Consider the following 15285-nt stretch of genomic DNA (forward strand, 5'->3'; position numbering starts at 1 on the left):
CTGGTCGATAACTCATCTCACCATATTTGTATATGGTAGAATTTTAGGGCCGACAACAATTGTGTGAAGAAATGAATTGGCCACATCATTCCATGTGGCGTCGTTACTTGGAGGAGAATCATCAACAATAGCAGTCTATATCACAATTTTCCTCGGATTTTCATCCTCGAACAATTTGTATATCACCTCCTAGGAGGCGGAACCTGCATCTAGAGTGCATGTAATATATGTAAACAATGGAGACATCTTGAACACTTCTTTAGGTGGCAAGACTGGTTCTTGCTGTATTACAGACATCCTCCTTACCTTGATTATTCTTGACATGTCATTTAACTGTTCTTTATTATAATTTACCTGTAAAGAAACAAACTAAGATAAGTAGCAAGAGCTTCGAAGGATGCAAATAGTCATATCAATTCAATGCGTGTTATATGGAAATCCTTTCACATTAAATAAACATTATTACCAATCAATAAAAACCTTGAAATTAGAACTACACAGAGTGGTCATTAAATTTCCAAACATTTGTTCATGCGATACTCACACTTGTCATTATATCAAAAAATATTTTATTGGTGTGTGGTATCTCGTGACATTACATAGCTCAATGATCTACGATTTTTGAAAAGTATATTAGCATGGGATCAATATTAGCGAAATAACGGATTTTAACATAACACGATATCAGAATCCGTCAATTGACGGAATGCGATATTGTCTTAGCATTCCGCAATTCGGCTAATCACAATTTCACATTTTGCAATTTCACAATTTCGCAATTGGCTTTTGCATTTGGCTTATCAACTTATCACAATTTCGCAATTTTGCATTCAGCTTTTGGTATTTTAGCTTTGTGGTTGTCCTTTGAAATCGCCGACACTATGTGTATTTAGACCTACTCTTTTATAAAATTTTCATTAATTTCGGGATTCATTTAGACTTGTAATTCATATTTTAAGACTACAAAAGGATTCCTAAAAGGTTTTATGACCTTATCCATAGACTTTCTTGTTTTATTCAAAAATCAAAGAGTAAAAATAAAACTTATCCTATTTTATCTAAACAAAGAAGGATTCTATCCTAAATTTTTTAAAGGGTCCCCATTATTCTTTCTCTTAAGTCTAAAGATAATGGGGGGTTGTTGAGTACCACAACAATTGGCGACACACTGGACGAAACAATTAATCTCTGTAAGATGTAAATATTTATTAAGAAATTCCTTTAGAAAGTTTAAAAATGATCGAAATCTAGATCGATATAGATAACTTTGAAATGGAATAATTCGTCTCATCGCAAATCTTCTCAATGTTTGTGATGGATGAAAATCTTTTTCGTGTAAATCAATAGCTAATAGGTTGAATAGATAAAGTAAAAGCTATTAGAAGCTTAGCGTTTTGAATAAACTTATTAGTCATTTGTAGAGCCACTGCTGCTAGCAGGTGTTCATAGCCTCGACAGGGTTACCATTTAACCAAAATGAACCAGTATCCCTTCCATATTATAATAACATTCTTTAGAGGCAATGAAGATCATTTTTTTTTTGCTTTAAAGGCATTATCCTAGTTTGGTAGCGAGAAAATGATAATGTCATTCACAAGTTGTAATAAAATTGAACAAGTCGACTCGTGATGAGATACCTTGTCTCAAACTTTGGTGACTAAGAGCCACTATATTGGTTTGGTTGCCAATAGTGATAATTTCAATGTTATTAGTTTCCTATGATCATGGTAAGAAGGCTCATGATGAGACCTCTTAAATTTTAACTTTTTTATATTTTTGAATTACACTCGGATTTTTTTTTAAATAAATGGATGAGGAGGTTTCATTTACTCTTTACGAGTCTTGGATGACCTCTTTAAGTAAAATATGCTAAATACTTCATAATAATTTCTACCTTTATAAAGATAACTTTTCAAAACCAATTCACAACAAATATAGTTTTTAAAGACTTTCAAACCAAAAGATTTCACAACTAAACGATTATCTTATTTCAAAGATTTAAAACAAATTCAATACTTAGATTCCAATTTAAAGTTTTGCTTTCTAAATTATCCCTTAAATGAGTTTAACAATTCAAAAATAAAGAGAAACTTCCAATGTCTTTTTCAAAAGTGTAGTACTTTTAGTAACAAAAGGAAATGATATATAAAAATATTTACATAGTGTACAAAAGAACTTACGTTCCTTCAAGTTTTTTTTTTGAGTATAAGTCCATTAACAGGAAGAATCTCCTTCTTCCCTTGTAAATCTTGCAAAATGAAAGTTGATGGACTTATCTTCTAAAAAATCTAAAAGAGACCAAGCCAAAGTTTTTGAAATCTTGTATGTTTTCCTTTGTCCTCATGCACTTTATCCCATTTCAAAACTAAGTCTCTGAATCCATTTTTTTTTTTTTTTTTTGACTGAATTGACATCGAATGAAGCTTTTACCAATTGTTAATGGTGAACATGGACTAGTTTAGCTTTTGTTCTTTCTTCTTCCAGCTTTAGGATTTGAGACATTCATAATTTCAAAGCAGAAGAAGGTTGTTCTTCATTAAATTGAACTAGGGATGATGAGGGGATAGCTATATTTGGAGGTAGGATATCTTCTTTCCCATATACCAACTGAAAAGGAGAAGTACATATTGAGGTTTTCTTGGTTATTCTACCAGCCCATAAAGCAAATATTAAAGCTAGTTCTTTTGATTTTGGTCGATAGTTAGTTTGATGATCCTTATAAGATTTTTATTAGTGGATTCTACTAAGCCATTTCCCTAAGGGTAATAATTTGCAGAATACTTAAGTTTAAATCCTCTCTTTAAAGAAAATTCAGTCATTGCATTTCCAGAAAAATAAGAAGCATTATCAAAAATAAGAGCATGAGGGATACCAAACATGGTAATAATAGATTGATCAATGAATTCAATGATGCTCTCAGAATTTGCTAGCTTGAGAGGTAGTGCCTCTACCCATTCGTAAAATAATCTATTGGAGTCAAAATGTACCTATGTTGTTTCGAAGAATGAGGAATGATCTCACCTACTATATCCAGTCCCCATTGCTCAAAAGGTTGTTCGTTGTTGATTGGTTGCAAGGGCATGGAAGGATTCCTTTGTCTTCCTAAAGAGGTTTGAAAATTTTTGCATCTTCCTACATACATGTGGGCATCTTTGAATAAAGTTGGCCAGTAATATCCAACATGCAGAATTTTGTGAGCATTTGTATCTCCACTATAATGTCCACCTGCTAGTCCATCATGCAGTTCCTATAAGATATTTTCTGCTTTAGTTTTTTCCAAACATCTTAATAAAACAAAACCATAATTTTTTCTAAATAATACATCGTTGATGAGTTTTTATTGATTGACTTTCAACCTCAAGGCTCTCTTTTTATTAACATCTAGTTCAAGTGGAGCATAATCATTTTTCAAATAAAAGATTAAGTCAACATATTAAGGCTGAGTACTAACAGTGAGTACCTCTGTGATATGTTCAATATTACCTGTTACTTCATCTATTGATGTATCATTCATTCCGATGACTAACTTGCAAAAACCTTGACCTTTTACAATTTTAGTGGGTTTGATTTCTAGATCATATTCTTGTAATGTAGTCACCCAGTTGGCTCTCTTTTCTCCTAACTCCTTTTGAATAAGAAATTTCTTGACTGCTGAGAAAGGAACAATAACTTTAACATGAGTTTTTAGAAGAAAAGGTATAAAATATTTGATAGCTTTGTAAACTGCAAAGGCTTTCTTTTCTACTCCTGAATAATTTAATTCAGCTCCTTGAAAATTTGAGTTGAAAAAATCTATAGGAGCTTCGACTTTCTGTTCATTTGGGTGCATTAAGACCGCCGCATATGATAACTCAAAGGCAAAAGTATATAAAATAAATTGATCAAAAAAATTGGGGGTTGATAAAGAAGGAGCATCAATAACAACTTGTTTGATTTATTTAAATGTTTCTCTTTCATGATCACCGCATTTAAAATTTGAATCTTTTTTATCATTGTTTGTAATGGTAGGACAATTTGAGGAAATTCGGGGACAAATCTCTTAACAAAATTGATTTGTCCAAGAAAAGACTGCATTGTTTTTTGGGTATGTGGTAATATAATTTTTGAAATGGTTTTAATTCTTTTTGGATCAATAAAAATTCCATGTTTGGATACAATGAAACCATGGAGTTTACCTTCACTTGGAGTAAAAATTGATTTCTTGGGGTTTATAGAAATTCCATACCTTCTGCACCTTTCAAAGATCCGCTTTAAATCATGCAAATGATTATTTCTCTTCTTTGAATATATGGTAATATCATGAATATATACCACAACAATTTTATTAATCAACCCTTTGAAAGCAATGTCCATAGCTCTCTAGAATGTAGCTTCTGCATTCATTAATCCAAAAGGAATTTTCTGATATGCACATGTTCCCCACTTTGTTCTGAAGGTAGTTTTTAATTGGTCTTCTGGATGAACAAGGATCTGATTGTATCCTGAAAATCCATTTAAAAAAGACATTAATTCAGAACCAACAACTGATTGCAGAACTTGTTCCATTGATGGGAGAGGAAAATTATCCTTTTGACATGCCTTATTTAGATTCCTGAAATCAATACAAATGCGAATATCACCATTTTTCTTTCTAACTGGTACAAGACTGGAAACCCATTTAGAATGTCTTACAGGAAAGATGATTTTAGATTTTAAAAGTTTATTCAACTTGCTTTTAATCTAAGTTTCCAAATTCAGATGTATGTTCCTAAGTTTTTGCTGAATGGGTTCAACATTTGGTACCATTGGGATGATGTGTTGAATGATGGAGGCATCATATGTTTTCAGATATTAATAATTCTAAGCAAATATATCTTTATATTTCTTTAACAGACGAATAAATGCATTTATTTCTTTAGATAAGAGACTAAGACCTAAGTTAATATTTTGGGTTTTGGTATCAGATCCTAGGTTAACTAATTCAAATCTCAAATTTGAGCTTTGAAGTTTGTAGTTGTTGACCTTTTTAAATCTGTCTTTAAGATCATAAATATCCTCAAGCTTAACTACAAGTTTCGGCACAACATTTTTTTCTTTCGATTTATTCAATTGAGAATCATGTTCGTCCTCATCAATTTCTTGGTCAAGATAGGATTCTTTGGATGTTAAAAAATATAGGATATCTCTATGATTATTGAATACTCGCCAATTAATGACATTATCAGGAATAGATGGGTGAAAAATCAATTCTACAGAAAATCTGTCTGGACTATAATCTTCAGAAGGGATTAATTTGGATGCGACGTTGACCAAAACATCAGCACTGACATTTTGTATTCTTTGTATTGGACAAATATTGAATGCTACAAAATGTGAGGTAAGATTTTGAATTAAGGATTGATAATGTCTAAGGTGATTTGAAACACAATGAATATTGTTTATGACTTATTCTATAACGATTTCGGAATCACCAAAGACTTGAAGATATTCAATACCAATATTTATCGCTTTATACAATCCTTGTACTAATGCTTCATATTTTGCAATATTATTAGTACATTAAAATTGTAGCCTACATGCTAGCATTGTTTTTTCACCAATAGGGCTTATTAATATACATCCTTCTCCTGCGCCTTCAATAAATTTAGAACCATCAAAATAAAGCGTCCAAAATAAAGATTCATGTTTATTTACAACAATATGTACAACAATAATACGTCAAGTCAAATATGTTTGTGAATAATTTTCAATTTGAGATGAAACAAAGTTTTCTACAAAAGGAGATTCATGAGCTGTAAAACTTCCAAAGAAAGATTCCGAAGAATAATTGCCAAGGATGTTATTCGTAAAAACTATAGGCTCATTCTCTTCATCCAAATTAGTAACCAAGTGTTTCATATGCTTTTCTTTGTCTACCCAAATCTGATTTGGCTTGCCATTATAAGGAAGCTAGATATGTGACCAATCTTTGGCGAAATAACCATGTAATTTCTCAGACGAATCCCTGCTCAAGATAAGACCGTAAAATTCAAGAATATGAGTAATCAATATATCAATAATGTGACAAACCCTTGGATTTGAGGATAATCTTACTAAAACATAATTTATTTCTCCTAAGACCTTGACTTTGGTTCTATCTAATTACACAATTTGCACAACAGATTTTTATGTTTAGTTTGAGACAAACTAATTATGGAATTATATTTGAAGAAGCACCTGAGTCTATAAGGCAATTGTGAACATTTTTATTGAAAATATCAAAGGTTAATAAGAAACGAGGGTATGAGAGTTAGACCGATCTCCAATTAGAATTGAATTTGAGGCATCAATCTTATTAGGAGTATCATTTGGAGGCTTTCCTTTTCCTAATGAGTCTTTTGTGGTTGGAAAAGGAGATGTAAGGAAAACATTTAATTCTTTTAGAAAAAACTTTTTATGCTACTTAAGTTTACTTACCTCATACATGGAAATATTGGCTTTCACTTTCTTCATATCATCCACAATATTATACTCTATATCTTTATCAGAAACAATAAGAGTTTTTGATGTAGAAGGAGAATTGGAAGAGGATGGGATGGATTCAGTAGATTTGGGAGGAGACTTCTTCGTTGTGTTTTTATCCTTATTGACAGGAGTAACTGGTCTTTGTTTTGCACTTGAAGAAGGTGAATCAATGGATTTTTTACTTCTAGTCTCTACAGGTAAGGCTTCTTCTTCTTCCTCATTTTCTGATGTAGTGAGGATGAAATCTCATAATCCATGTGCTTTGACTAGCTCTTCTTCTTCTTGGCATTCATCAACAGATAATGATGTTTCTTCCTCTTCCTCCTCTTGATAGGAATCAACATTTGATATGACATTAGGAGGTTGAAGGTTTGTTGTCTGCAATCTCCTAAAATATCGGAAAGGTTTCTTAGAAGACCCAACTACTTGTTTTCTGATATCTACGATGTCATTTGAAATATTTTTAAGGAATTTTTGTAATCCTTCAAGATCAAAAGGACCTTTAGGAGTTTTCTTCTTTGGTTTGTCCTTAAAAGTCACTTTCTTAGATTTCCTTTATTCTTGAGCAATTTTCTTCTCTAAGGCAAGAATAATTTTTTCTACAACTATCAACTCTTTCATATTATCAACTAAAGTGGCTTTATTAGCCCTGTGTACAAAAATTTGTTGGAAATAATACTGAGGGGGGGGGGGGGGGGGGTGAATCAGTATTATCTAATCAATTGAACTTTTTCAATTTCATACTCAGATTCATATACGCTACTTCAGTTAAGTATGCTCGCGTATATACGCGACTGTGTCTATTGCAACTAGCGTATAGCCATTAAATTCATGATTTAGTTATGTGATCTTCAATGGATGCATCAGAAAATTATTAGCCATATTAACAGTCAACAGTAGCAGTAAAACAGATAGATCAACACACATAAGCAACACACATGAACACCAGGATATAAGGTGGAAACCCAATGTGGGTGAAAACCACCTGCTGCAATTCGTTTCTATCTTCCTTTATTAAGAAACTTCTTTTACAATGTACTGGTGCAGTCCTTTACCAGCACGCAGGCTACAACCTGCAGAAGGCTACAAACTTCTCTCGATCTCCAGACTCTCCTGGAAGGGAGCTCCAACCCCCTTTGCTCTTGTACTAGCTACGATACTAGTATGTAGGCACCGACCTACAATCTTCTCTCCTCCAGGTACCACGTTTCATACATTTTCAGACTGGATACTCCTGAAGCACAAAACATAATCTGAAAGGCCACGTTTCATCAAATTTTCATACTGGACCCATAACTATCATTGAAGCTCAAAACAATCACTACTAGCATCATCAATCTCTGAATCACTGAAACACTAAAACCCTGTTAATCAACACAGTCACAGAACTCTGCAAAATCAATCAGAACCAACTATATCATCAAAAACATGCATCAGAGTGCATACGCTACTTGGAAGTGCTGACTTTGCATATATACGCAACTTCATCAAGGTGAACCAGCGTATATGTCATTAATTACTTATTCATAACTTCTCTGCACTTCCTGACTTCAGACATAACCAGATCATTACATATACAAGGATAATATATGTGTTAGCACCCAGATCTAGTCCATCGGATCACATAAATATGAGTCATTATGATCTTGATCCATATTAGTTCTCATCCATCAATACACAATCATCCAACCAAGATATGCAGAATACTGACACCATTAAATAGTCATCAGAACTCATCAACAGTCAGAACCACCTGTAACTTCAGACATCATAGCTCAAATGGTATACGCTACTATGATGAATCAAACCCGCGTACATACGCGCTTTTGCCAAAGACAAGCCGCGTACAGATCTAAAAATATTTTCTCATAACTTGCAGCTGTACCAGACATCAGTCATATTCATAACACTTATAGAACAATACATGCGTCAGTATGCAGATCTAGAACAAGCATAGTCAACTATATAAAGATAGTTCATTTCAAACCATTTGATCTCGATCTCTCCTTAGTTCTTGTTCTCCATCAACTGGTGAGATCCCTCCTTAGCTCAGATCAAGCAATGCATCATCAACCCATAACCTGCATACTGAATCTCATACTTCTTCAGATATTCAAGACTTTTTCCAATGCACTTGCCTAATGATCTTCTTCTCCTTTTATAGTCTTAGGTCTTGCTCAATACCATGGTCCAAAACCATAATAAATCAATACGAAGAGCCCAATACTTGGGATCAACACACTTGTCGAGATACCATGGTCCAAAACCATAGGTTCAAATACCGACTAACTACCACGGACCAAAAGTAAGCTTTCCGACATGTACACACTTTTCCGTGCATGAAACTGCGTGTATACCCTACTTGGTATATAGCGAACTTGCGTATACGCGACTTGGTATATAGTGAACCTGCGTGTATACCCTACTTGGTATATAGCGAACCTATGTATACGCGACTTGGTATATAGTGAACCTGCGTGTATACCCTACTTGGTATATAGTGAACCTGCGTATATACTCTTCTTTCTTCATTCTTTGTAGTCTGATCATCAATTCTTTGCTACTGACTTGCTGCACTATAATCTGTCATTTTTCCATCAAGGACAACACTTGTCTTATAATGCCAACAATCTCCCCCTTTGGACTTGATGGCAAAGCTAAATTGTCATACTTAGAACTTGATCTTCTTATTCCTTTGAGTTGTCCTGCATCCCATGCATTTAGTCACATCTGTAGATTTATCCAGTTATATGTAAGTGAGATGTTCTTCTATGAGAGGGTTTCCATCAAGTACAACACATGCATCATAATGCCAACAATCTCCCCCTTTGGACTTGATGGAAACAACACCAAATCACTCTCCCCCTTTGACATCAAGGGCAAAGGGTGGACCAAAATATTCTCTTTCCTTGATAAACATTCTGCTATCCATACTCCCCCTGAGTAGCTGCTGAAATCTCCAAATGTGCTCCCCCTTTGTATATGCCAAAGTGTACCAATCTGTCCATGCTCCCCCTGAGTACATGCCAAGTCTATGTACTGCTGAAGTGTGCTGTTCATGCTATTCCTGACTGAAGGCAAGATCTGCAAAAAGGTGTTCTTCAAGAAGAACCATGACTTATACATCATAAGAGACCTTCCTATCACCAAAAGACTCAGTACAGACATCCATTTCCCAACCACGTGGGGATATACTAGAATTGACTCATCCACCCAACCAAGTGGGGATACATCAAAAGTTTACACATGATAAAGCAAGAACATTACATCTTCATCCCAGGCATAGTGGGGAAACCAATATAGGCCGTTACATGACCTTGACACCATGAAAGAGATATCACAAAAGAGATATATGACCGAAATATCTAGAGCAAGACTTTATGAAAGTCACCAATAACTGATATCGCCAGCATCTGTCAATCACCATTCAGATCAGCAACCAAGAGATCCTTCTGTTCTCCCTCTGCCTTTGTTTCACCTGAAACCAACAACAACTGTGAACTAGAACCAAAAGCTTCTAAGATAATGCCAACAATGCATCATTGGAAGATTATCTGCTCCCCCTGAACCTGTGCCAGATGGTCTCTGTCAGACCCATATCAGAATCTTCTCATTCTGAGTTTGGCCCACTGATTTTATTCAAACCAACATATACGCGACTGTATCCATAGAAACTTGCGTATATACGCGGATACTCCTTATTAAACTCGCGTACATCCAATTTCAGATCAGCAACCTGTAAATGTCCTATGACAGGGTATAATCAATTCATCCCTTTGAACAGAATTCTGCATATACAGACTCATTCACATTTTATCATATGTGAGAAACACCATAGCCATCCAGATCTGCATGAACCAAGTATCATCAATTGGGAATATCTGCATCAATCAACATATGTACAACCTATCATCATATAGGTAAGAACTCATCATCATCATGTCTCCAATAATGCAATTTTGAATAATCATCCATGTATCCAGCCAACAATCCTCATCCATATATGTGCCAAGAATAATATGATCCTTATGCATATGATGACAACAACATATGAGTGACTCATCATCAAGTAAAGAAGATGTGAATTCAAGCTATGTACTTCTCCTTATCTTTATGAATATCACCATGTAAGCACCATTAGAGAATCAACCACAGATCTGATCTAAAAATCCAAGAATCATCTGAACAACTCATAACCATATTATAGCAAGATATATCATTTAGCCATATAAGCATCATCACCAAGGACTATTAACCATAATGCCAACAATGCATTATTAAAGGCATATGCTCCCCCTCAACCTGTGCCATCTGTTAGATCTGATCATGCATATATCAGCAATATCATCATCTAGTTAGGATCAAAACACTTCTAGACATCTTACAAGTATCAAAACATTTCCACACATCCTCTGCAGACTGTAACTATTAACCAATAGAGCAAATAATGGATTGAATCATATCAGATCCTTTTTCTGAGCATGTCCCCACTGCTTTTCCTCAGACTGACATATACGCGACTTTGCAGTGTCTAACTCGCATATATACACGACTTCCCTTTATGGAACTTGCGTATGAGATTCAGGATACTGAAGTTTTATACTTTCAGCTCCCTCTGAGTCTATTATGTCTGTGCTGTGCTGTATCCGAGTACATTGTGCTGTGCCACATATGTCTAACTGTACTTCCTTCTTCTTCCATATCTTCAAGTGTGATGATGTTTTCTCCTTTTGGTGTGATGTCCGTCCTTTGTTCCTGCATTCCTTTGCTATATGTCTAAGCGTGTTACATGCATAACATCTTACATGTTTCATATTCCTCCTGTAGCAATCAGCAGCTTTGTGACCAAACATATTGCAAGCAAAGCAATATCCATTAAAGTACCTTGAATGTGATGATCTTTCTGCATGATGGTCTTGAACTCTTCTTCTTCTACATCTGGCTGCAACATGTCCAAGATTATGACATACATAACATTCAACATTATTCATAGGAGGAGTAAAAGGTTTTCTTTGAAGAATCTCTTTCCTTGATTGTTGATGGGGTTGACTTCTCATCTCTCTTATCTCCTTGTTGATCATTTTAGATTTCTCTTTAGAGTTCCTTGCCTCACCTTGTGAGCTAGATTCACCTTCAACAGATTCATGAAAACCAAGACCTGTCTTGATAGCAGGAGACCTTTGACTACTAAGAATATCATCCAAGGCTTTAGTACTATCTTGAAATCGCAACAGTTTATCCTTTTCTTCTAATTTACCTTTCAAGATATTTACCTCAACTTGAAGTTGTTCTTCCTTTTCTAGACATTGCTTCTTCATGTCTTCTTTAGCTTTCCTTCCTTCTTCCAATTGATGCCTTAGTTTGAGAATCTCCTTTTCTTGTTCTTCATTCAGATCCTGCTGCATTTGACGAATTCTGAAGGCACATTCCAGCTGAGATTTTAAGCTGATAACTTCATTTACCTGTTTTTCAATAGCTTGGAGTAGATATTTATTCTGCTTCTTTGATTCTTCAAGATCTTCCTTTAGCAAGCGGTTCGTGGCTTCAAGACTTTCATAGTAACTGGATCTATCTCTGAGTTTCTTGATGGTTGTGCTTCTTTCATTGACTTCATCTCTTAGTGATGTTACTTCATCCTGCAACTTTTGACATTTGTCCTTGAATAACTTCCTTACCTTGTTTCCTTCCTCCAGTTGGGCCTTATCTTTGGTAGCTTCTTCTTTGAAGTCACATTCCCTTTTGTTCAGTAGATCTTGTTGATCTTTGATTTTATCTGAGAGCCTTTTAAATTCTGCCTCTATTTGATATCTTTCTTGTTCACCCATAAGAGCAAATTCAGTTGTTTCGCTATCATTTTCATCTTTTCCAAATGGATAGATAGCAGGAACATCAGAGGATAGCAAATTCATACCTGATAGTTCATCTTTATTCTGAAATGATTCTGAATCTGAGGAGCTTCTTATGCCTAATCCCCAATCGATTCTCCACTGTCATAGTTCTTCTAAGATGTCTTCTTCCGCTTATGTGCTTTCTTCTTAAGCTTCTTTCCCATTGTTCCACGGATCTCCTTTAAGTGATCAAGCCTCTACCAAAGGACCTGCTCTGATACCAATTGTTGGAAATAATACTGAGGGGGGGGGGGGGGGCGTGAATCAGTATTATCTAATCAATTGAACTTTTTCAATTTCATACTCAGATTCATATACGCTACTTCAGTTAAGTATACCCGCGTATATACGCGACTGTGTCTATTGCAACTAGCATATAACCATTAAATTCATGATTTAGTTATGTGATCTTCAATGGATGCATCAGAACATTATTAGCCATATTAACAGTCAACAGTAGCAGTAAAACAGATAGATCAACACACATAAGCAACACACATGAACACTAGGATATAAGGTGGAAACCCAATGTGGGTGAAAACCACCTGCTGCAATTCGTTTCTATCTTCCTTTATTAAGAAACTTCTTTTATAATGTACTGGTGTAGTCCTTTACCAGCACGCAGGCTACAACCTGCAGAAGGCTACAACCTTCTCTCGATCTCTAGACTCTCCTGGAAGGGAGCTCTAACCCCCTTTGCTCTTGTACTAGCTAAGATACTAGTACGTAGGTGTCGGCCTACAATCTTCTCTCCTCCAAGTACCACGTTTCATACCTTTTCAGACTGGATACTCCTGAAGCACAAAACATAATCTGAAAGGTCACGTTTCATCAAATTTTCATACTGGACCCATAACTATCATTGAAGCTCAAAACAATCACTACTAGCATCATCAATCTCTGAATCACTGAAACACTGAAACCCTGTCAATCAACACAGTCACAGAACTCTACAAAATCAATCAGAACCAACTGTATCGTCAAAAACATGCATTAGAGTGCATACGCTACTTGGAAGTGCTGACTCTACATATATACGCAACTTCATCAAGGTGAACCAGCGTATATGTCATTAATTACTTATTCATAACTTCTCTACACTTCCTGACTTCAGACATAACCAGATCATTACATATACAAGGATAATATATGTGTTAGCACCCAGATCTAGTCCATCGGATCACATAAATATGAGTCATTATGATCTTGATCCATATTAGTTCTCATCCATCAATACACAATCATCCAACCAAGATATGCAAAATACTGACACCATTAAACAGTCATCAGAACTCATCAACAGTCAGAACCACCTGTAACTTCAGACATCATAGCTCAAATGGTATATGCTACTATGATGAATCAAACCTGCGTACATACGCGCTTTTGCCAAAGACAAGCCGCGTACAGATCTAAAAATATTTTCTCATAACTTGCAGCTGTACCAGACATCAGTCATATTCATAACACTTATAGAACAATACATGTGTCAGTATGCAGATCTAGAACAAGCATAGTCAACTATATAAAGATAGTTCATTTCAAACCATTTGATCCTGATCTCTCCTTAGTTCTTGTTCTCGATCAACCGGTGAGATCCCTTCTTAGCTCAGATCAAGCAATGCATCATCAACCCATAACCTGCATACTGGATCTCATACTTCTTTAGATATTCAAGACTTTTTCCAATGCACTTGCCTAATGATCTTCTTCTCCTTTTATAGTCTTAGGCCTTGCTCAATACCACGGTCCAAAACCATAATAAATCAATACCAAGAGCCCAATACTTGGGATCAACACACTTGTCAAGAAACCATGGTCCAAAACCATAGGTTCAAATACCGAGGACTAACTACCACGGACCAAAAGAAAGCTTTCCGACATGTACACGCTTTTCCGTGCATGAAATTGTGTGTATACCCTACTTGGTATATAGCGAACCTGCGTATACGCGACTTGGTATATAGTGAACCTGCGTGTATACCCTACTTGGTATATAGCGAACCTGCGTATACGCGACTTGGTATATAGTGAACCTGCGTGTATACCCTACTTGGTATATAGTGAACCTGCGTATATACTCTTCTTTCTTCATTCTTTGTAGTCTGATCATCAATTATTTGCTATTGACCTGCTGCACTATAATCTGTCATTTTGCCATCAAGGACAACACTTGTCTTATAATGCCAACAAAATTGCAATATTAGAAGGAAGAGCAGAAATATATCACTCAATTTGAACATCAACACCAGGTTTAGAGGTATCTGGAATTTTATTTAACAATTTATTAAACCTGGAATTGAAATCTTTGATTTTCTCATTGAGGTTGGATTTAAGATTGGATAGATCATTGATTAGAGAAGAAATTGTGTGATCATCACCAAACTTGGTAAAAAAATGTTCTTCAAATATATCCCAACTAGTGATAGATGTTGGTGGTAATAAGTAACACAAAACTGCAGATCTTTCAAGGTTATATGGGAATAATCTCATCGCACAATCTTCTTCTACCACTCCATTAAGATTAATGGTGAGCATAAAATTATGGAGATGTTCTTCAGTAGGAAATCCATCGTCAGGATTGAACTTTGGTAACCATCTTTTAGGACACTTAGGTAGAGGTTGGATAGGTGCTACCATCTGAAAAGCTCCAGGACTAGCCCATGTTCTAGATGGTGGTGGGTTTTTTTGCCTACCTACCATTATGGGAGTTTGAAAAGAAGAAGTTGTAGTGGTAGAAGAGGCTGACTGTGTGGAATAAGTAGCCCTTGCACTAGCACTGCTTGAACTAGCACCTGTTGGTTGGGAATGAATGATAGGGATGAATGGATCGGTTGGATGACAAGAAGTTAATGAAGCAGAATGAAATACTGGTGTTTTTGGTGGATATGACGATAAAATCTCACTAGTGGAT

This window comes from Pinus tabuliformis, chromosome 4_1 (assembly GCF_031772625.1).
Source record: "Pinus tabuliformis cultivar Carrire ecotype Pingquan chromosome 4_1, CPIR1, whole genome shotgun sequence".
In the NCBI taxonomy this organism is placed as follows: Eukaryota; Viridiplantae; Streptophyta; class Pinopsida; order Pinales; family Pinaceae; genus Pinus; species Pinus tabuliformis.